This window comes from Eutrema salsugineum, unplaced genomic scaffold, assembly GCF_000478725.1.
Source record: "Eutrema salsugineum unplaced genomic scaffold, Eutsalg1_0 scaffold_11, whole genome shotgun sequence".
In the NCBI taxonomy this organism is placed as follows: Eukaryota; Viridiplantae; Streptophyta; class Magnoliopsida; order Brassicales; family Brassicaceae; genus Eutrema; species Eutrema salsugineum.
The window spans coordinates 3,328,925-3,350,571 of NW_006256901.1; the positions used below are offsets into that span (position 1 = coordinate 3,328,925).

Genomic DNA, 21,647 nt, shown 5'->3' on the forward strand with positions numbered 1-21,647 from the left:
AGGTCGACATCATCATTGGTTTTAATAAAAAGTAATCAAAAACAGTAAAGCAAGAGATGAAGAAAGCTTCTCTATTGAAGAACTCGGACTTGAACAATCTTCTACAAAAATCGCATAAAAAACGCCTAAAGGAAAAAGGGTTTCTGTAAAGTATGAAGCGTGGTGTCTAAAAATGACCTAAATGACAAGTATTTATAGTCTTCAATACTCCATGGTCTTTAGGGTTCCGGAATTGAGGCTGAGAATGACTTTGCGCTTCAGAAATATGGGCTTTAGTTCGGAATTAGCAGGCCGCGGTCGGGAGTGACGTGACCACGGGGAATAGGTGGTTGGCCGCGGTCGGGAGGCTTGTGACCGCGGGGAATGGGCTGTTGGCCGCGGTCGCGTGACTTGCTGGCCGTCTTCGAGTGGCTCTGGGGCTAATGGAATATCTTGAGATCCAAACGTTGGAATGTCTCCAAACCAAGTGCATTTGAAAGCTGGTTGATTCTTGTATAAGTTGTCCAATTTTTAGGGTGATCAGACGGTGAGAAGGTCTTCGTCTCTCCATGAGAGTTCAGACGGTCTGCATTTATCCAGAAGAGTCTTTTTTTTTCCAATTTGTGCCTCTTTATCCCAAATTACCTGAAAAGTCTTTTAAAATCCGAAAACATAAAAATCCTTTGAAAACCTTTGAAAATGGAGTAAAAACACCTGTAAAAGACATTAAAGTGATCCATAAAAATGGTCAAAATCCGGTGTTATCAACTCCCCTAGACTTAGTCTTTTGTTTGTCCTCAAACAAAACAAAGGCTAAATCTCGGCGAGAGGTTTGAAAATGCAGGAACTAAACAAAATCTCAGAGACCAAACTTCTAGACCAATATCAATCAGTATGTGTCAATCGGAAATAGCCTAGAAAATTCTCACTGGCAATACAGGCATAACTAGTCCGTTAATCCGTCATGCGGAAATCTATGCACTAAGATCTAACTTCCAGTCAACTAGCTCTTAACATTCATTAAAAATCTCGGTGATTCTCATCAAAGAAAGTCTAGGCAAGGCAATCTAGGCTAGGTGTCAAAAGGGTTATTCTAGGGGTAAAGATTTCCCAATTAGTAATCGATCCTGCAGGCAAAGATTTCAACCAACGGTGAGCTTTGTCTGCTAATGAAAAAGGGAACAACTTACACTTTAAATAGTCTGCTGGAACTTGGTTTGTTCTCATTGTGTGAGCCAAAACTCGCACAACCAAAAATTTGTAAAAAACTAAGGAATCCGAAATTTTTAGGGTAATCGCAAGAACGGTAAGATCAAAAGAAGGTTTTGTTTGCTATGAAAGTGTTTTAGTCTTATTGCTCTCGAGTTGTCCAAAGTTACATCATGAATTGTTTACAGCGACTATTTATATAGAGTCTATGAACCGCCTAGCCGAGAATCTCAGGAAAAGATTTTTGGAATATTTCCTTTTCGTTTCGTGCGGCCGCCGCCATAGCACTTTGCCTAGGGTTTTTATGGGCCTAGGTCCTTTACGATCTTGGCTCATCTCATTGAAGAAGGACTGGCTCGACCCAACACGAAGAAAAGCGGCTCGGCCCATTCTTCCTCTTTCTCAGCTCGGCCCACTTTTTGTTCTTCTCGTGGCTTGGCCCATTTATCTTCTTCCACGGCTCGGCCCACTCGTCTTGGTGAGCACATCTCGGTCCACTTGTTTTGTGGGACGGCTCGGCCCATATTTGGCGGGCAGCTGTTCCTTCTTGCCAAATCGGTTTTCTCCAGTACTTAGTCATTTTTGAGATGGTTTTATCCGCTTGGGGTGAAACCAACCCCAACAGTTAGCCTCCCAGATCGTCAGTTTTGGAGACGATAGTGACGAGGTTCATTGCTCCTGGCCATGGGATAAACCATCGAGTTAGGCCGTTGCGAAACAATTCCAGGTAAGGAGTTTTGGGAATAAAAATGCCGAGCCGTTCTTCGATGAAGCATAATAGCGAGCCGTGTTTTGGCAAGGCTGTTTAAAAGAAAATGCCGAGCTGTTCAAAAGATGCGGTACTTTGACAAAGATAGCGCCGAGCTGTTTTCAACGATGTGGTGTTTACGTAGTGCAGAGCTATGTTTAGCGACGAGGCGTTTTGCAAAAACTGTGCCGAGCCGAATAAGCGACAAGGCATTTTGCGAAAACTGTGACGAGCCGAATAAACGACGAGGCGTTTTGCGAAAACTGTGCCGTTCCAAATGACAAGACGCCCATAGTGCTACGATGCGCAGAAAGACTAATAATAAAGCTTTTCCAGAAAATACAATGCCGAGGCGTGTTAGATATTTTCGGGGGAAAGCGTTATGCCGACGCACGTGATCTAGATACGGCTTGTTACTGGATTAAGTCAGGAGATGCCAAACCGACAAGGTCAAAAGATGCATAGACGACAAGGCAAGACAGTGCCTAGAAGATGAGCCGAGACGATGGCTAGGAAATAAGGCAAGAGGATGCCTAGGCGGCGAGGCAAGATGACGCCTAGCCAACAAGCCGAGATTATGGCTAGGTGATAATGCAAGAGGATGCCTAGCTGCCGAGCCGAGTTAACGGCTAGGTGACAAGGCAAGAGGATGCCTAGGCGACGAGGTAAGATGATGCCTAGGCAACAAGCCAAGATGATGCCTAGCCGACGAGCCGAGATGATGGCTAGGGGACAATGCAAGAGGATGCCTAGCCGCCGAGCCGAGTTAACGGCTAGGCGACAAGGCAAGAGGATGCCTAGGCGACGAGGTAAGATGATGCCTAGGCGATGAGCCGATGATCGCTAGGCGATGATACAAGATGACACCTAGCCGACGAGGCAAGATGATGCCTAGGCAACGAGCCGAGATAATGCATGGACGACGAGCAGAGATAATGCCTAGGCAACGAGCCGACCTAATGTCTAAGAGACAAGGCGAGGTGATGCCTAGGCGATGAGTACAGTTAAATGATGCCTAGGTAACGATCGAAGATAATGCATAGGCAACGAGGCGTCTTCGTTTAGATGACGCCGAGCCGTGTTTAGCGATAACGACGAGGCGATTTTCATTGGCAATGCCGAGTCATGTTTAATGATAACGACGAGGCGTTTTCATTAGATGATGCGGAGCCGTGTACAACGACAAGGCGTTTTTCATTGGACGATGCCGAGCCGTGTTTAATGATAACGGCGAGGCGATTTTCATTGGCAATGCCGAGTCGTGTTTAATGATAACGACGAGGCGTTTTCATTAGATGATGCTGAGCCGTGTATAACGACGAGGCGTTTTGTTTTTTATTAACCAAAGATGATTTCGGGCTGTTCATTGAGATTTATTTATTCTATCACTGAGAGAGGTTCTCATTGAGGTGAGCTGTTTTAGATTATTTTGAGAAAGAATTTCCGACTAATGCCAAAGTATTTTTCAAGTAAGTGATGTGTTTTATAGGCCTTGTTCTCTTTGAGAGACTGATCGTTCGTGAGGAAGAGTCGGGCGTTGCAGCCAAAGTGTTTAGCTTGAGCATGTTTTTTGCTTGCCGAGGCATTAACCCAGGGTTTCTCATTGATGAGGCAAAAGTTCAAGACGATATAGTGTTCTCTTTGGAATATGACTATAGACCAGCGTTCCTGAGAGGGTGAGTGAGTTTTGCTGGGTTTTAAGAGTTCACTTCGGTTTTAGAGAAAGCGATGTAGTCTCGACTTATAATCTCGTGTGCGATAGTGGACTGTGGCGACCGATACGTTTTTGGTCTGAAATTTGTATAGCGCGCTTAATTTTTATCCATAGAGGATGTAACTTGCACCCTCGTCCTAGGAAAGGTGGTAAAAGTTCGTTTAGAGAACTTTGTATTTGTTGTCTCCTTGTGGCCAGCAACGAGACGAGGCATACGGTGTTTGGATACCAAAGTAGAACTTTGCCGAAGCAAGGCAAGATCAATGAAAATAAAGTGCTTTGTAAAACAAGTAAAATGTTTAGCCGACGTAAAACAAGTGAATAAAAGACTAGCCGAAGTGAAAGCAAGTGAATGAAAACTAGCCGAAGTGAAAGCAAGTGAACGAAAAAATGAAGTGAAATAAATCTAGAGATACCTGACTTGACGAGCTAAAAATTTAAGATATGGTGTAAGTATGGTGTATACTTACCTACTCCCCCCCCCCGTCCTTTTAGGAAAGGGGACAGCTGAACCCGTTCAAGGACGGGCTGCCTACTTACCCTTTGCAGGGATCAAGCTGTTCCGTAGTTCATGCTGGTCGTGGTGCATCCTTAGTGATAATATTTCTTCAGTTCCGGAGTTAAAATCGAGCTCCGGATTGCTGCTTTCGTCGCTTCGTACTGCTCGTCTAAATTCTTCATTTCTTCCTCGTTCACGATAAAGTCTGATGATCGATGCAGAGCGTCCTGAATTGTTTGCGGCGTGTTCAGCGCCATCTCCCTTCTAAACTCTGATTTTCACCATAGGGATCGTTTTAGGGCTTCAAGGGCGGTCTTGTCACTTATTCCTTCTACTTTGGACACAACAGCTTTGAACCTTGTCATGTAATCTCGAAGCGGTTCGTTAGGTCCTTGAGATAACGTCCATAGATCGGCGTCGGAGGTGCCTCGATCCATGAACATCGAGTACTGCTTCAAGAACAAGGCGGAGAGCTGCTGGAAGCTGTTGATCGAATTACGTTCTTGCCTTGAGAACCATTCTAGTGCGGCCCCTTTGAGATGCTCTACAAACAGTAGACAATAAGCGGCGTCTTTTTCTTGCTTAGTCAGGTTGGCAGAGTTCCTCGTGAAGGCTCGTCCCATTGCTATGCGGAACGCCATGATATGAGCTTTTGGGTCAGTGGTTCCTTCATAGAAAGGGATCCTGACTTTTCCGGGCTCGGGGATCCTAGCCTCTGTGATCCTCGTCGTGAACGGGGTTCTTTTGGTTTCCTCGAGCATTCAATCAATCTCCGGCGCGGCACTTTTCGCATTATGCACTTGAGATTTCATGGCGCGTATCTCTGCCACTGTCCGAGCCATTGAGGCTCGCAACTCTTTGATTTCGAGGGTTTACACGTGAGTCATTCCCTTTGACTGGGGGAGTCGCTCCCGCTCTTCTCTCCTCGGCTCGTCTTCGCGTTCCGTCTTCTCGATCCATTGGAGGTTTTCTTCTTCTTCAGTCGGGTTGTCGCTGCGAGCTGGATCGGTGATTTCGTTAGTCCGGACACCGTTTAGTGCCGAGGCGAGCTCTTCTTGGCTTATTCGCCGAGCCGAGCCATTTTGTTGCAAGTTCGTGGTTCCATCGTTCTGTTGGGCGTCCACGTCGATCGTGTCATTCTCCTCTTCGCTGGCTCGTCGCCTTGAGTTCTGACAGAGTGGAGGCGGCTCGGTCATGTTAACTTGGGTTGCCGCGGGAGTCTGTTCGCCGAGGGGACGAAACATTGGTGGAGCCAAGGGGTTTCTCGCGCCGCTCCCCGAGGCTTCTACAGGCGTTGAAAAATCAAAGCGTCTCCGGATTCCATCCATCGGGTCGGAGATTCCGGCTCTCCAAGTTGGGTGTCGTCGCTCGGTTATCATCGCGTCGAGCCTCTCTCGTTTCTGCTCGTCGATCTTCTTCATCAACGCAGCCATCATGTTTCGCATCTCCTCTTGGGTTTCGGTCGTCGCCGTCGTTGTGCCTGATTCTGGAGCGTCCTTTTCTGCGCCGTTATCGTTGTTGTTGTTGTTGGTGTTATCGTCGAGGGTGTTGCTCGCCATGTTCTTCGGATCGTAAAGTCTTGTCGATTTAGAGTAAGAAAGTTTCGATCTCCCCACAGACGGCGTCAAATTGTGTGAGCCAAAACTCGCACAACCAAAAATTTGTAAGGAAAAACTAAGGGATCCGAAATTTCTAGGGTAATCGCAAGAACGGCAAGATCAAAAGAAGGTTTTGTTCACTATGAAAGTGTTTTAGTCTTATTGCTCTCGAGTTGTCCGAAGTTACATCATGAATTGTTTACAGCGACTATTTATATAGAGTCTATGAACCGCCTAGCCGAGAATCTCAGGAAAGATTTTCGGAATATTTCCTTATTGTTTCGTGCGGCCGCCGCCATAGCACTTTGCCTAGGGTTTTTATGGGCCTAGGTCCTTTACGATCTTGGCTCATCTCATTGAAGAAGGACTGGCTCGACCCATCACAAAGAAAAGCAGCTCGGCCCATTCTTCCTCTTTCTCAGCTCGGCCCACTCTTTGTTCTTCTCGCGGCTTGGCCCATTTATCTTCTTCCACGGTTCGGCCCACTCGGCTTGGTGAGCACAGCTCGGCCCACTCGTCTTGGTGAGCACAGCTCGGCCCACTTGTTTTGTGGGACGGCTCGGCCCATATTCGGCTGGCAGCTGTTCCTTCTTGCCAAATCGGTTTTCTCCAGTACTTAGTCATTTTTGAGATGGTTTTATCCGTTTGGGGTGAAACTGACCCCAACACTCATCATGCTGCAGATTTCTTCAAAGAGCTCGATATGGTCCATTGGGTAATCAGAAGGAACTCCATAGAATTGGTTTTGTTTCACCAATGAGATGATTTGAGGCTTGACTTCAAACTCATTCCGGTTCGGAAATGGAACTTGAATTACAGAACGGTTCTCAAAATTTTGAGTAGGTGCATCAAAATCAGCTATGCGATGGTTCCTGGCTTGTCTTCGGTGTTGATTTGCTGGCTGCACAGGGCGGTTAGCGCGCCCATTCGGCTGCATTGATGGGTGCATCAAGGTCTTCACGTTCTTCTCTCTCGCGATTCTGGTGGTTTCTTGGAGGAACCTCATCCTCCTCTCCATCTTGTCGAGCATGATCACCTCCTCTGTGATCATTCTCTTCATTTTATCCATGTTTGGACCCGTCTTGGTCCATATTTAAAGCTCGGTTAATAGGATCTCCAGGCTGGTCGTCGTTGGCCATTCCTTGCGTTTGTCTAAGTCTTCGAAGTTCTCTTTCGTGTCTGTCTATCTCGTCTAGAATTGGAATGTTTTCTACAGGTCTGCGCCAGGTATTCATGCAATTCAGAGAAAAACAAAAGAAGGGAAAGATAATTCAGCAAATCTTTAAGAAAGAACTAGAGATCAGGTGTCTAGAACAGAAGTTAAAACAAGAAAAATAACAAAAGGCAGCGAAACAAATCCCCGGCAACGGCGCTAAAAACTTGATGCGTGTCAACTGCGTGAGGGAACAAGTTTTCCCTTAACAAAAACAAATGAAAGCCGCAAGTGCACAGCTAATCAGTTGTAGTATTTAGGGATCGAATCCACAGAGATTTGTGTGCCTGGTATTCTTCTACGGTTTTTAACTTTATGACTAGATTGATTTTAAAGGTTGGTTGTTTATCACGAATTAAACTAAAACTTAAATAAAGCAAATAAACCTATCCTAGAAAGCAAGTAGAAAAATCGAATGGAAAGCAAGTAAAGCAAGTAAAATATCGAACTAAGGCAATTGAAATGCAGATCTAAATAAGCAAGTAAAAATCGATTGGTTTGTAAACTATGGCTAAAAACGCTGAGCTTTTGGGAACTCTACCGGGATCATAATCGGTTTTAACACTAGGGTAGATAGATTGGGATTGACAGATATCGATATGTGGGGTTCTAGAGCTAGAGTACTGCAGTATGACTACGTCACTGTCGTGATCATAACCAACTGTTTCTCGCAACCCTGACCAGTAGGTTTCCACTCTGGCCCTGGAAGGGAGAGAACGCAAGAGCTGCACAAGACTCGTCAATACTCACGATCTCGCCGCAGGTAGGTTTCCACTCCTACAGAAAAATCGCCTGTTTCATTCTAGAGCTGATACTTAATGAAAACTTTCGCAACACTAACTATCTAGATCAGATACTAGGAGATCAATCAAGCATACATGCAATAAGAACAATAATAAACAGAGAACAAAGTTGAAATCCCAGATCTATAAACCTAGATGTCTTAATCGATTATGAGAGCCCCTTTCGGGAACCCTAAGCCCAACTCGGGATCTACTCAGACATGGCTGAGGTCGACATCATCATTGGTTTTAATAAAAGTAATCAAAAACAGTAAAGAAAAGAGATGAAGAAAGCTTCTCTATTGAAGAACTCGGACTTGAACAGTCTTCTACAAAAATCGCATAAAAAACAGCTAAAGGAAAAAGGGTTTCTGTAAAGTATGAAGGGTGGTGTCTAAAAATGACCTAAATGACAAGTATTTATAGTCTTCAATACTCCATGGTCTCTAGGGTTCCGGAATTGAGGATGAGAATGACTTTGGGCTTCAGAAATATGGGCTTTAGTTCGGAGTTAGCAGGCCGCGGTCGGGAGGCTTGTGACCGCGGGGAATAGGTGGTTGGCCGCGGTCGGGAGGCTTGTGACCGTGGGGAATGGGCTGTTGGCCGCGGTCACGTGACTTGCTGGCCGTCTTCGAGTGGCTCTGGGGCTAATGGAATATCTTGAGATCCAAACGTTGGAATGTCTCCAAACCAAGTGCATTTGAAAGCTGGTTGATTCTTCTATAAGTTGTCCAATTATCTTTCCCTTCTTTTGAGGGTTATCAGACGGTGAGAAGGTCTTCGTTTCTCCATGAGAGTTCTGACGGTCTGCATTTATCCAAAAGAGTCTTTTTGTTCCAATTTGTGCCTCTTTATCCCAAATTACCTGAAAAGTCTTTTAAAATCCGAAAACATAGAAATCCTTTGAAAACCTTTGAAAATGGAGTAAAAACACCTTTAAAAGACATTAAAGTGATCCATAAAAATGGTCAAAATCCGGTGTTATCAATCACCCTCCAGGCGTGATTTTGATCATCATCTTCGGAACCCTAATCCGAACCACCACCATGGAGACTTGTGATGTGAGTGCAGTGGGCAACACAAGTTTTACCTTTGACAAGCTGAAAGTGCACAACAAACACAGTAGTACTTAGGGATCGAATCCACATAGATCTGTGTGTTGAGGACTCCTAACTAATGCTAAAAACAATCGTAAATTTAATCTAATAAAAAGGGGTTTTTGTTTGTCACTAAATCTAATTATGCAGAGAATTAAAAAGAGCTTTAAGTAAAAATCGGTTGAAAAACAGTAAAAAAAAACGCTGGGTTCAAGGTTCATCTTTAAGGTCCATGTTCTAAAACACAAGGAATTTAGGCAAGGATTTTCTATGACTCTGAAACTAGAATAGACACATGTAAGATTAGCCAACTCACGTCACCCTAATCATCTAATCACTTGTTCATGGCAATTAACTCTCGCTCTCATGCCAGAACAAGATCATGCTTTGTAGATCGGAATCCATCTCTGCTTACGTATCCTCTGTAGGTAGCTTTCGTCTCCTATGACGGGGACGTCCATAAGATCCGGTTCAGGCAACCCAGATAAAACACTCTCGTGTCTCGGATTAAACCTAAGATCGGATTCTAGGTGATCAATCCAGAATTACCGCTTTGAGAATTGGATGAATGGGAGAATCATGTTAAAAATTGAAATCCTTTTTTCCTAAAAACCTAGATGTCATTCGAACATGGGATTCCTTTGGATTACCCTTTAACCTAACTAGGTGACTACTCAGACATGGCTGAAGTAGACATCATCATCGGTTTAGAACTAAGAAGAAGAAAAGTTAAAGAACAAAGTTGCAGAAAAACTTCTCTTATTGAAGATAGTATGGCGATGGAGAGCTTTTACAAATGCATAAAAATAAAACCTAAAACTACAAATGAGTTCTATCTCAAAGAGAAGAAAGAGGATCTCCTACAAAAGACCTAAAAATGAGTATTTATAGTGTTTCTCCAAGTCTTGGGCGTCTAGGGCTTGTAAAATGGGTGCAAGAAGTGTCTTATTTGGGTTCCTGAGGTTCGGACACCACCGGGGGTGAAACCTCCTGAGCCGCGGTGTGAAGAAGGCTGGCCGCGGGTGAAAGCATTTGTGCTTGACTGGGCTTGTGTTGATCGGCCTTCAGTGCATTGATGATATCTTGAGATCTAACGGTTGGATTGCTGTGATTCCAAGTGTGTTGGAAATCTGGTTGTCTCCTCTATAATGTCATTAAATTTGGGGATGATCAGACGGTGAGAAGATCTTCTTTGCTTGCCAAATTACTGACGGCCTGAATTTATCCAAAAATGTACTTTTGCTCCAAAATGCACTCCAAAGTCCCAAGTTTTCTGAAAGGCCTTTTAAAACTCCAAAACATGGAAAACCATGCTTCTAAACAAAACCAAAGATCTGAACCTGGAAAAGAGGTTTGAAAATCGTACAACTAACAAAATCTCAGAGACCATGCTTCTAAACTAGAGTTAGTCATTATGCTCAAATCAAGGATAGTCTAGAAAATTCTCACCAAAACACAAGCATAACTAGTCCATTGATCCGTCATGCGAAAGTCTACAAACTTAAACCTATCCTCCAGTCAACTAGCTCTTAACATTCATTTATAAGTTCCAGTGGTTCTCATCAAAAGGAGTTTAGCAAGGCAATCAAGGCTAGGTATTCAAAATGGCTGTTTAGTGAGGCTTTTAGTGTTTAGGGTTACCTTTTCTAGAGAGACAAGACATTATGCAAAACAAAAAGAGAGGGTGGAGCTGTTGATATCCACAGTTTACAGTAACATTCTTCTTGGTTTAAGATTCTTGATCTCCCTTCTTCAGGTTCTCCTCATAACTCCCCCAGACTTAGATTTTTGTCCTGGTTTTAAAACCAGTGCTCACAATTGAATACTTGCAGCCTTTGCTTCAAACATTTTTGGCTACCCTAGACTCTTTAGGCTTTAGTTTCCTTTCCTTTCATTCTTTTTCTATTTTTTTGGAAAGGCGAAACTGCCTTTGGATTGAGAGTCTTAGGAAGCACGATTTTAAATTCAAGCTTTTTGAGGCACCATTGGGCTTTGATAGGATTGCTGATACTCCTATTTCCCAAATTTCTTCAGTCCTTCTCTTGAGTGACTGAAAACCATGTTGTTCCTCTCTCTCCAGCGTTTTTGCACATATCTGCCAAAAGAGTTAAAGAGAGAATGCATGAAGTTTGAAATAATGGTTTTGGGTAAAGGGTGTGGTACCAGCTAAAGATGAACTGGCCATCTAGGACAACAAAGAGTGGTAATAATGATGTAAAGATGTCCTAGATGTGTATCATGATGTCTGCTAAAACCAATGATGAGAAAATTAGATGTCAAGATTATGTTCAAGTAAAATGAGCTAGTCTATCCTGTCAGGACAAGTCTCCATGAATAAAAATCCTCTAGTGGGAGTTCGTAGTGCAAGTACTCTAGCTAACGCCTAGTCTAGTACTAACCACAAAAGAAACTAGCATGAAAAGTCTAGAAGCACATGGGTCTTACTCATCATAGTTTTGTGTCAAACATTCATGAAAAATACTCAAGGTCTTTTAATAAGCATAGAAAAATTTAAAAATTGCAGAAAAAGATAAGAAACAAAGAAAAATAGATTAGTACGGATAGATATCCTCCCCCAGACTTAAATCACACTGTCCCCAGTGTGAAAAAGTTGGTGAGAAGATGGTGAAATAAAAGCAAAAGAGTCTAAAATAAAAGAAAATAAAAATGGTGATAGAACCGTGGGCATGATGTGATGATGGATAGGCACCTATGTCTCATGGCTGTCATCTGTCTCTGTAGATGAGGAGTCATCAGACCGGCGGATCTTCAGTAGTCTCTTAGTGCGCCTGTTAATCTTCTCTTGCTGGTCAAGCCTCTTCTTCAAAGCTGCAAAGTCTGCATCACTCCTAAAGGATGCTCTGAAATGAGAAGAACTGGCTCTGAATGAAGATGGTGCAGGCTGTAGTCTCCTGCTGTTTGCAGCTACCTCTCTCTTGGCTTTTGCAGCCAGAAATTGCTTCATGGTCAGAGGTAAGAGTGGAAAAGATGGTAGGAAGTCGCTAGTCTCTGGTTTCCATCCTGGGTCTGAACCATCTCGGAGACGGGGCATTGAATCCGATGGTAGTAGTACTCTGTACTCGGTGGAACTGGTGGAGAACTTGTAAGCAAATCCAATTGGGTCCATCTTGGCCCTGGTGATAGTCCTGTCTCTAGAGAACTGAGAAAGATCAAACCAATCCTCTCTAAGAGGTGTCTCAGCTGAAAAATCAACTCCTGCTGCTATCATAAGCGAAGTGATGATGCTCCCAAAAGCTGGTGAGTAGTCCTGACAATCAGATGTAAGCATCTCATGCTTAACCTTCACTAGGTTCCTTGCAATGATACAAGCAAAGCAAGGAAACCTGGGGTGATCTGCGAATGGTAGCTGTAGTGTCACCAACTCTGGCTTAAGGACATTTGCTTGATTGGCTCGCGAAAACACAGTGTGTGCTAGTAGCTTATGAACATAGCGAAAAGCAGGATGAGAGAGTAATGATGCCTTGGACCTTCCTTTGTCATAAACTCCATAACCCATCAGCTTCCAAAGATCCTCATCTGGATCCTTCTCCAATGCAATCTCATCACAATAAGGCAACTTCAAAGCATCACATATCTCTAAGATGGTAAGAGAGTAAGGATGACCTCCAATAGAGAAGGAGAGTGAGCCATCTAGAGCTCTAAGAGTAGCTCTCTTCTCGTAGCTCAAAGTTGCTGATGCAAGGAACTCCTTGGTGTGGTTCTCATAGGTCTGAAAGTTCTGCTCCATGAATGATCTCATTCCCAGCGTATCTAGATACCATATCACATCTTCTCTGATTCCAAGCATCTCAAGAGTTGAGTAGTCAATTGCTGGAGTTGGCTTGATCTTCAGCTTCTCAAGCTGTGCCAAGTAATCGATGTCTGGGTCTATGGCTTTTACCAACAAACTTCACTTTCGGCTTAGAGGAAGACTTGACTCTTCTTGGGAAAGATAACTGAGTGGAGGTCTGCTCAATCTTTCCTGAAAAGATTCTTCTTTGCACGGTAATGAAGGTGGATAGAGGCTCATCTTCACTCAGTTGTGTCTCGTTCAATGCACCATATGTCTCCTGCGAATGGGGCTTTTTCGCATGAGGGCTCTTCTTGGTTCGAATCAGTCGAACTTGAGAGAGATCCATGACCTGCAAAAACGAGATTCCCAAGACAAGGGATAAATCAAGTTGCTTTGGTATCGATTTTTACGAACAAGGTGTTTATAGAGATATCCCAAACACATTATCATGACAAACAAGCTGTAAGTGCATTAAACATTACAAAATCTGAGAATTCTGGTCAAGTTCGATATACTGATGTTCAACACATGAGACTTCTGAATCAGTATGCTGTTTATGCTCACTCACATGTAATCTAATATAGTTTTCTATCAACAAGAACCAAACAATCCAGATTTGCAAAGCTGAACCAAACAGATCTCCAAATTTGATTTGCTCAAAGTTCAAATCTCAGATTTTCGAAAATTTCAAATCTCTATGGTCTAAATGTTTAATCATGCAATTAAACTACCCAGTAGTCTAGTCTTAAGTCCAAAGACAGTTTCCAATCATCCTAAGGTGAATTTCTACTCATTCTAAGAAAACCCTAGATCTGAGTTCTTAACAAAAGTGAGAAATTTGAGCTCATACCTTGATGAAAGTGTTATGTGATGATAGATTTGAAATCTCCTTTGAAAAAGAGTGAGATATGTTCGAAAATTTGGAAAGGATTTTTCAAGTTTGAAATCTGTCTTTTTCTCTAGATCTCTAAGCTTATTGGAGAAGATGAAGAGAAAGACATTTTTTATCTTTTAAATCCTCTTTTTCTTTTAAAAAGGTGTTTTTCCTAAGAAAAATTTTATTTTAAAAGTCTAGAAGACTTACCTGGCGTGTTTAACACGTAAATTATGTTTCAGGAACTTCCCGGTTAAATCCTGGAATAAAACGGGAAATTGAAGTTCCGGTTTACGAGAAACAGGGAAAACTCACCTGGTGACCAAACCAAGGCCGGCCGTGGGCCAGGCGCGCACGCCCGTGGTTAAGTTGAGTCGGGCCGCTGGCCGCGGTAAATGATAGGTCGGCCGCGGCTGGATTGATCGCGGTCGCGGTAAATGCCTCCACGAGTTCCCGGTTTCTTCAGTTTTCCTGCTTCTTCGCCCTTTCTTTTTGTATTTTCTGATTTTTTGAATGTTTTTGGTTTTTTTGTGGGTTTTATGAAAGCCTGAAATGCATAAAAAGAAAAGAAATCAAATAGAAAAGAAATAAAATGAAAAGAAAATCATACCAAATGGGTTGCCTCCCATTAAGTGCTTTTGTTTAAAGTCTTTTATCTAGACTCTTGGCAGGATTAGGATTGAGGAGAAGAGACAGGACCCCTTGAATTAAGAGTCCTTGTGGTCCTTCTTAGCCTGAACTTCAGATTTCCTTCATCTTGAATCACAATCTCTTTTCCTTTCTTAAGGATTTTTGCATCCTTGAGGACATATTTTGTCTTCTCAACAATTCCTTCAAGATTTTTCTCCTTTTCGTTGCTGATGTCTGGTGGCACCACTGTTTAGATGTTCCCAAATTGCCTAGATGCAAGTGTTTTTAGTTCCTTCTTGTCCTCCAGCACCTTCTCCTTGTCCTTGTCTTTTTGGTTTGGAGCTTGGTCTGGTGTGGTCTTATAGAATTTTCTCCTGTCCACATTTAAGAAAACTAAACAGCGATTTGCATGGTCAATCACAGCTCCGACAGTAGCTAAGAATGGGCGACCAAATATCAAAGGTCTGTCTGTTTCCTTCTCCATCTCCAAAACTTGAAAATCGGCTGGAATTGTTTTGTTTCCAATGATCACTGGCAAATCCTGGATCATTCCTTCTGTTCTCTTTTGAGATGAATCACCAAAGATTATCCTTACTAGAGATAGGACAAATGTACGTATACCAAGTTTCTCAGCAACAGATGTTGACATGACATTCACATTAGCACCAGAATCACATAAACAATCTGAAAATTCAATTCCAAAGATTGAACACGTGAATGAGAAACGCCCTGGATCCTTAGAATTTTTGAGTCTTTGGTCAGGCAAGCATTTGGGTACCTTAACTGGAATGACTCGGCTTCTCTCATGCTCGGTTTCGGAGTCCTTTATGAGAGGTTCAGATGTCAATCTCCCCTTAGAGTCTGCGACAGGTTCTTCCTCCAAAAATGCTGTCATAGCATTGCAGAACTTCTTTGGGTTATCTTCTACTCTCCCTGGTAAAACTCGTGGTTGTCTCTTCATTGAATCTGCAGTTTGACCTATCTGATATTCCAACTTCTTGACATGAGTCGCAAGAGATTTGAACTTCCCATTCAAATCAGTGTAGATACAATCGATCTTCACCCCATTTCCCTGAATGATTTCATTGCCTTGAGTAGTCTGCATCATAGTTTGTTCAAGCGATTTTACCTGATTACTTAGCTGGGAAAGGGTTGCTTCTAATGAGCTGGTCTGTGCTTGTTGAGGATTAAATGCTGGTATTTGTTGGAAGTTTCCTCCTCCATAGTTTCCACCTTGAAACTTGTTTTGAAAACTCCTCGGCTGCTGTGGATAGGGCTGATTTTTGGCTCCTTGATTTTTGTATGAGAAATTGTTGAAGTTGGCACCAGAGTTCCTAAAGTTGTTGTTGAAATTTGGACTAAATCTATTATGATATGCCTGGGCTCCCATAAAATTGATCTCTTCCTCTTGGTACATGTCATCTTCTTCATCTCTTCCATCTTCCTCATTCCTACAGCAGTATCACAAGCATGTATATTCTTGTTTTGAGACTTAAGAAGTTGACTTACAATGCTTTTTAGCTCAGCAATCTCCCTTGATTCATGACTAGTGATAGTCTTCTTTGATCTATCATACTCAGGATTGTTGTTGCAGTTAGCTACAGCCAGATTTTTGATGAGTGCTCTCCCTTGTGGTATGGTTTTTGAACTGAAATCTCCATTGCTGGCAGTGTCAAGAGAAAGTTGATACTTCTGCTAAAGTCCTCTGTAGAAGGTGCTTAGCAGGTTTGCTCCAGAGAAACCATGATGAGGGCAGTCTCTCTCATACTCCTCTAATCGCTCCTAGACTTCATAGAATGATTCTATTGGGCCTTGTTGGCAACTTTGTATCTTGTTTCTGATAACACCGTATTTTGACCACTTTTATGGATCATAATTATGTCTTATGCAGGTGTTTTAACTCTGTTTTCAATGTTTTTAAAGTGTTTTCAATGTTTTAGAGTTTCAAAAAACTTTACAGGAAACTTGGGCAAAAGATATGCAATTTGGAACAAATGAGCAATTTTGGATAAATGCAGACCGTCAGAAGTATGACAAGCGATGAAGATCTTCTTACCGTCCGATCACCCCCAAAATTTGAGACAACATAGAGGATCCAACCAGATTTCTAATGCACTTAGTTTGGAGACAATCCAACGGTTAGATCTTCAGATACTCCCGATGCAAGAATGACAGAAAATGCAGTTCTGGAAGAGAGCATGTGCCGGGACCGCGGCCAACACCCATTTTCCCGCGGGTAGAGCCACCGCGACCGCGGACTTTGGTCGTTCACTTTCCCGACGACTTAATTAAAGCCCAGATCAATTCCTTTCGTTATTTTTGAAACCCTAAGTGTCCAGAACCACCCATAAGCTATAAATACCCCTTTTAGGTCATTCTAAAGGGGGGGAGACGAAGAGAGACCGAAACTTAGACAACTTAGAGAGAGAGAGAGAGCTCGTGTGGAACCCTAGAGGCCGCCGCTGCCGTCTTCGAAGAGGAGCCGCCGCAGGAGTGACCATCGCGCCTCCTTCTGCTTCTCTGTTCTTCGTTCTTCTTCCTTCTTCTCTTTAATTTCGTGCACTTTCAATACTCTATGATGCTTTGTTACAATATGTTTGAGTAGTTACCCAGTTGGGTTTAAAGGGATTTTTCAAAGGGAATTTCATGTGTCTTTGCTTATGAATCGATAGATTTAGGATTTATAATCTTCTAGATGTTCTTTGTTTGCCTTTAATCTTACTGCGTGATTCTTTGCTGGCCACTTAGAAGCCGATCTGATATGATTTGTTGCGAAATCTTTCATTGATTGTCTGAACTAGGGTGAAACGAGCAATTCTTCTATAGGAGTGGAAACCTACCTGTAGTTGAGTTGTGAATATTGATGAGTCTTGTTCTGCTATTGCATCTTCTCCCTTCCAGAATCAGAGTGGAAAACTACTAATTAGGGTTGCGAGAGATAGTTGTTTAGTGCTGCGAAAGTAGGCTATTCATACTTCCGTGCCTCGAGTTCTAGAACATACGTAGTTGATTACCTTTATCACTTGTTTAAAATCGACTTAGCTTATTACATGAACCCCTGCGAAAACCCCTTGAGCCCCAACGTTTGTCTTTAATCACTTACAACCTTCGTATTCCTTTGCTTTTCATTCGCTTATTTCCTTGTTTCCATTATACTTTCAATCGCTATTTACTTGCCTTCTATTCGCTTTGTTTAATCGCTTTTACTTGCTTTACCTGCTTTAGTTTTCTTTCAATTGCTTTTTACTTGCTTTCTAGTTTAGATTTAGTGACAACAAAAAACCAAAACCAAAACCAAAACCATTTTAGTTCTAATCTGATTTAAGCGTTGCAGTGAATTCGTACTGAAACAACTAAGTCTCTGTGGATCGATACCCTAAGTACTACAGCGCACATCTGTGCACTTACAGACATTTAGGGGTTAAAAATTTAAAACCTGAAGCTTAGTAAAACGAAAACAACCAACCCCGCGTTTACACTCGCATCAAGTTTTTGGCGCCGTTGCCGGGGACTTAAATTTGTTTCGTTGCGAATTCCAGCTTAAATCCATTAGAATACTTGTTTATTTTTACTTTTTCTTTTGAGTTTTTTAGGTTTCTTTGAGATGAGAGACCGGGAACATGTTCTCGGAACTCTTGGTGATCCACCAAATCGTGTAGATGGTGATCCAAGCGATGATGACCTGTCTGATGATGAGTTTGAAGAACCGATATATGATAACAATGAGCTAATCGGATCGGTCAAACACAAAGATGATGAAGAACTGATTGGAAGTTTCGATTCACTCGAAAAGTTCATGGGAGATCGAAGAGCTATTCAACCAGCTTTACCAGACGATGGCAAAACCGAAATTAAGGTACCCCATATCCATTTAGTTCAACAAAATCAATTCTCTGGTTATTCATTTGAAAATCCGATAAACCATATCGAGACTTTCGAAGAATTATGTGCAACCATTACAGCAAATGAGGATTACCACAAGTGTAGTCTTTTCCCATTCTCTCTTAGAGATAAGGCCAGCAAATGGCTAAAATCTTTGCCACCTGCTTCACTAAAAACGTGGGCAGCGTGTAGAACTGCTTTCCTAAATCGTTTTTACACTAGAAATCGTTCAAATCTCTTAAGAAAGAAGATAAGAACTTTTAAACAAAAAGAAGATGAAGATCTTTTAGAAACTTGGGAAAGATTTAGGGAATACCAAAGAGATTGTCCACACCATGGATATGCCGAGGAATACTTGCTAAGTATCTTCTATCGCGGTATAACTCTAGAGTTACGACACTCTTTTGATATAGCAAGTAATGGAGATTTCACAACTAGATCTGTAGAAGATGCTCACGTTTTCATTAAAAATTTAGGAAACAGCATCCGAAATCAAGTAACCTTTGGTAATTCTGCACTTCCTGAGAAGAAAGAAGAAATTTCGGAAGTTATAAAGTGTCTCCGTCACATAATGAGTCATCTTGGATTGCAACAACCAAACAAGGCACACAATACGTGTAACTTTGAAGGTTAGGACAACCCAATGAATTCTTATGATCAAGGGATGGTGAACACTGCAGAAGTTTATCAAATTCAAGATTTTCCATTCGTTTCTGATCACCGCGGGTCCATTCATCCGGACCGCGGCCAAGCAAGGTTTCACCGCGGTCGTGCTGGTTCTGACCGCGGCCAAGACATGATTCACCGCGGTCGTGAGCCACCTGACTGCGGGAAAACATCTTCCAAGCCTGACTGGACACCACCTCCCGAACCAATCTCGGCTATTCAATCTAATCCTGTTTCCTATCCTAGTTTTCCCTCTTCTGAAGCTGAAAACCTAAACAAAAGGATTCTTGAGCTTGAAAAATCTATGTCTCAAGAGATTAGTGATCTTAGATCTGAACTAAAAGAGATGCAGAAGGATTCTGATACCCTCCTTAGCATAATGGTCAAAACCAATTCTAAAAACTTAGAAAAATCTGAAGAGGAGCCAAGTGAAAATTCTTTCGAAAGCTCAAGTGAAGCAGATCCCTCCGATCATGTGAAAGCTATCACACTCAGGAGTGGATTAGCTTACAAAGAGCCTGAATTTCCTAAAGATCCTGAAGTTGAGGAAAAGGGTAAGGAAAAGGGTAAGGAAAAGGAGAAAGAAAAAGAAAGAATCGCGAATGAAGATGTTGAAAGAGAAGTGGTAGGAGAGAAGGATGGAGAAGAAGTAAGAGAAGATTCATCCCGGGAAATCCTTGGAGAAGACCCGATTCCTCCTCCACCAACTCGTGTCTATAAACCTAAACCTCCATATCCTAGAGCCTTAAGAGCCCCTAATAAAGAAAAAGAAAAAGCTAAGCTGAAAGAGTTGATTGATCAGTTAAATGTGAGATTACCTTTTGTAGATGCTTGTGCTATGATTCCTGCTTTAAGAAAATACATGAAGGGTATTCTAACAAATTCTTTAACTCTTGAAGAAGGCGTTATGATGATAACCCATGAATGTAGTTCTATCCTGCAAAGCCGAATCCCTGAAAAGAAAAACGATCCTGGAAGCTTTGTACTTTCTTGCACCATCAATGATGTAGCTTTTGAGCGTGCTCTCTGTGATTTAGGATCTAGCATAAACATGATGCCTCTTACAGTAGCAAAAAGTTTAGGACATCACACTTTCAAACCCACTAAGATTTCTTTAGTACTAGCTGATCGTTCCGTTAGACAACCTGTAGGTATCTTAGTAGATGTTCCCGTCGAAATCGAAAAATGTTCCATACCAACCGATTTCGTAGTTCTAGAACTAGAAAAAGAACCTAAGGATCCACTTATTCTTGGACGGCCATTCCTATCTACAGCCGGAGCCATAATCAATGTTCCTGAAGGAAAAATTGACCTTCATCTAGCCGGTTCAGTTATGCAGTTTGACATGAACAAAAGTTTCGATAAACCAACTTTGGATGGCAAAATTTGTTGGGTTGACGAGTTAGACGGAATTATTGAGGAAGTCTATGAAGATCTGCTTCTAGACGACCCTTTAAGTGTCACGCTTTCACCCGCAAAAGATGAACGCAATTTCCTTGAAGGAATTTCGAGTGAATGCACACGTATGCTTGATAAATCCAAAACTTATAGGAAACCTCTACACTATCTAGATCTTAAGGACCAAACAAACATTCCTACACCTCCTAAAGACACTGCTGCAGCAATTAATGATCCTTGGAGCGAGCTTAAAGCCCCTAAAGTCGAGCTTAAACCTCTTCCCGTCGGACTTAAGTACGCCTTCCTTGGACCAAATTCTACTTATCCTGTCAAAATAAACTCTGGTTTGACGGAAGAAGAAACCAAAATGCTGTTGACTGAGCTGAGAAAGCATAGAAAAGCCTTAGGATATTCACTTGATGACATACCTGGAATCTCTCCAGATCTCTGTATGCACAAGATAAATCTAGAGGATAATGCTAAAAACTCAATCGAAAGTCAAAGGAGACTGGACCTAATCTCATGGATGTTGTCAAGAAGGAGATTATGAAGCTTTTAGAAGCTGGAATAATCTTTCCTATCTCAGATAGCACTTGGGTTAGCCCAGTTCATGTTGTCCCGAAGAAAGGAGGAGTCACTGTCATTAGAAATGATAAAGATGAAATGATCGCTACAAGAACAGTAACTGAACATCGTATGTGCATCGATTACCGGAAACTGAATGCAGCAACTAGGAAAGATCATTTTCCACTTCCCTTCATAGATCAAATGCTAGAAAGATTAGCTAATCACCCTTACTATTGCTTTCTTGATGGATACTCCGGATTTTTCCAAATTCCTATTCGCCCGGAGGATCAAGAAAAAACGACATTCACTTGTCCATATGGCATGTTTGCTTACAGACGTATGCCTTTTGGATTGTGTAATGCACCTGCTACTTTCCAGCGATGCATGATGTCGATCTTCACAGATTTTATTGAGGATTTCATGGAAGTATTCATGGACGATTTCTCTGTCTATTTATCTTCTTTTGAAAAATGCTTAGGCAACCTTGGTAAAGTTCTGCAAAGATGTGAAGATAAGCATTTAGTATTTAATTGGGAAAAATGTCACTTCATGGTACGAGACGGAATCGTGCTTGGGCACAGAATTTCCGGAAAAGGTATTGAAGTTGACAAAGCTAAAATCGAAGTCATGACCAGCCTACAACCTCCCACAAACGTAAAAGGAATTCGTAGTTTCTTAGGACACGCAGGATTCTATAGGCGATTCATAAAAGATTTTTCTCAAATAGCTAGACCTCTTACGTGTTTGCTTTGCAAAGAAACGAACTTTGTGTTTGATGATGAGTGCTTAGCCGCGTTTCATAAGATCAAACAAGCTCTTGTCTCCGCTCCTGTCGTGCAAGCACCTGATTGGGAACTCCCATTCGAAATCATGTGCGATACAAGTGACTATGCAGTCGGAGCAGTGCTTGGCCAACGAAAAGATAAGAAACTGCACGTAATCTACTACGCAAGCAGAACTCTTGACGAAGCTCAATGCAATTATGCTACAACAGAGAA

General features: G+C 42.2%; 2 non-coding genes across 2 annotated transcripts; one reads left to right on the forward strand and one right to left on the reverse strand.

The window, feature by feature from the left end:
• Positions 1-15,874: 15,874 nt before the first annotated feature.
• LOC112090105 lies at positions 15,875-15,981 on the forward strand. The gene has a single exon (XR_002901461.1). It is a non-coding gene; the product is annotated as a small nucleolar RNA R71 (small nucleolar RNA).
• Positions 15,982-18,252: 2,271 nt separating this feature from the next.
• Positions 18,253-18,360, reverse strand: LOC112090117. Its single transcript, XR_002901470.1, has one exon. It is a non-coding gene; the product is annotated as a small nucleolar RNA R71 (small nucleolar RNA).
• Positions 18,361-21,647: the final 3,287 nt, after the last annotated feature.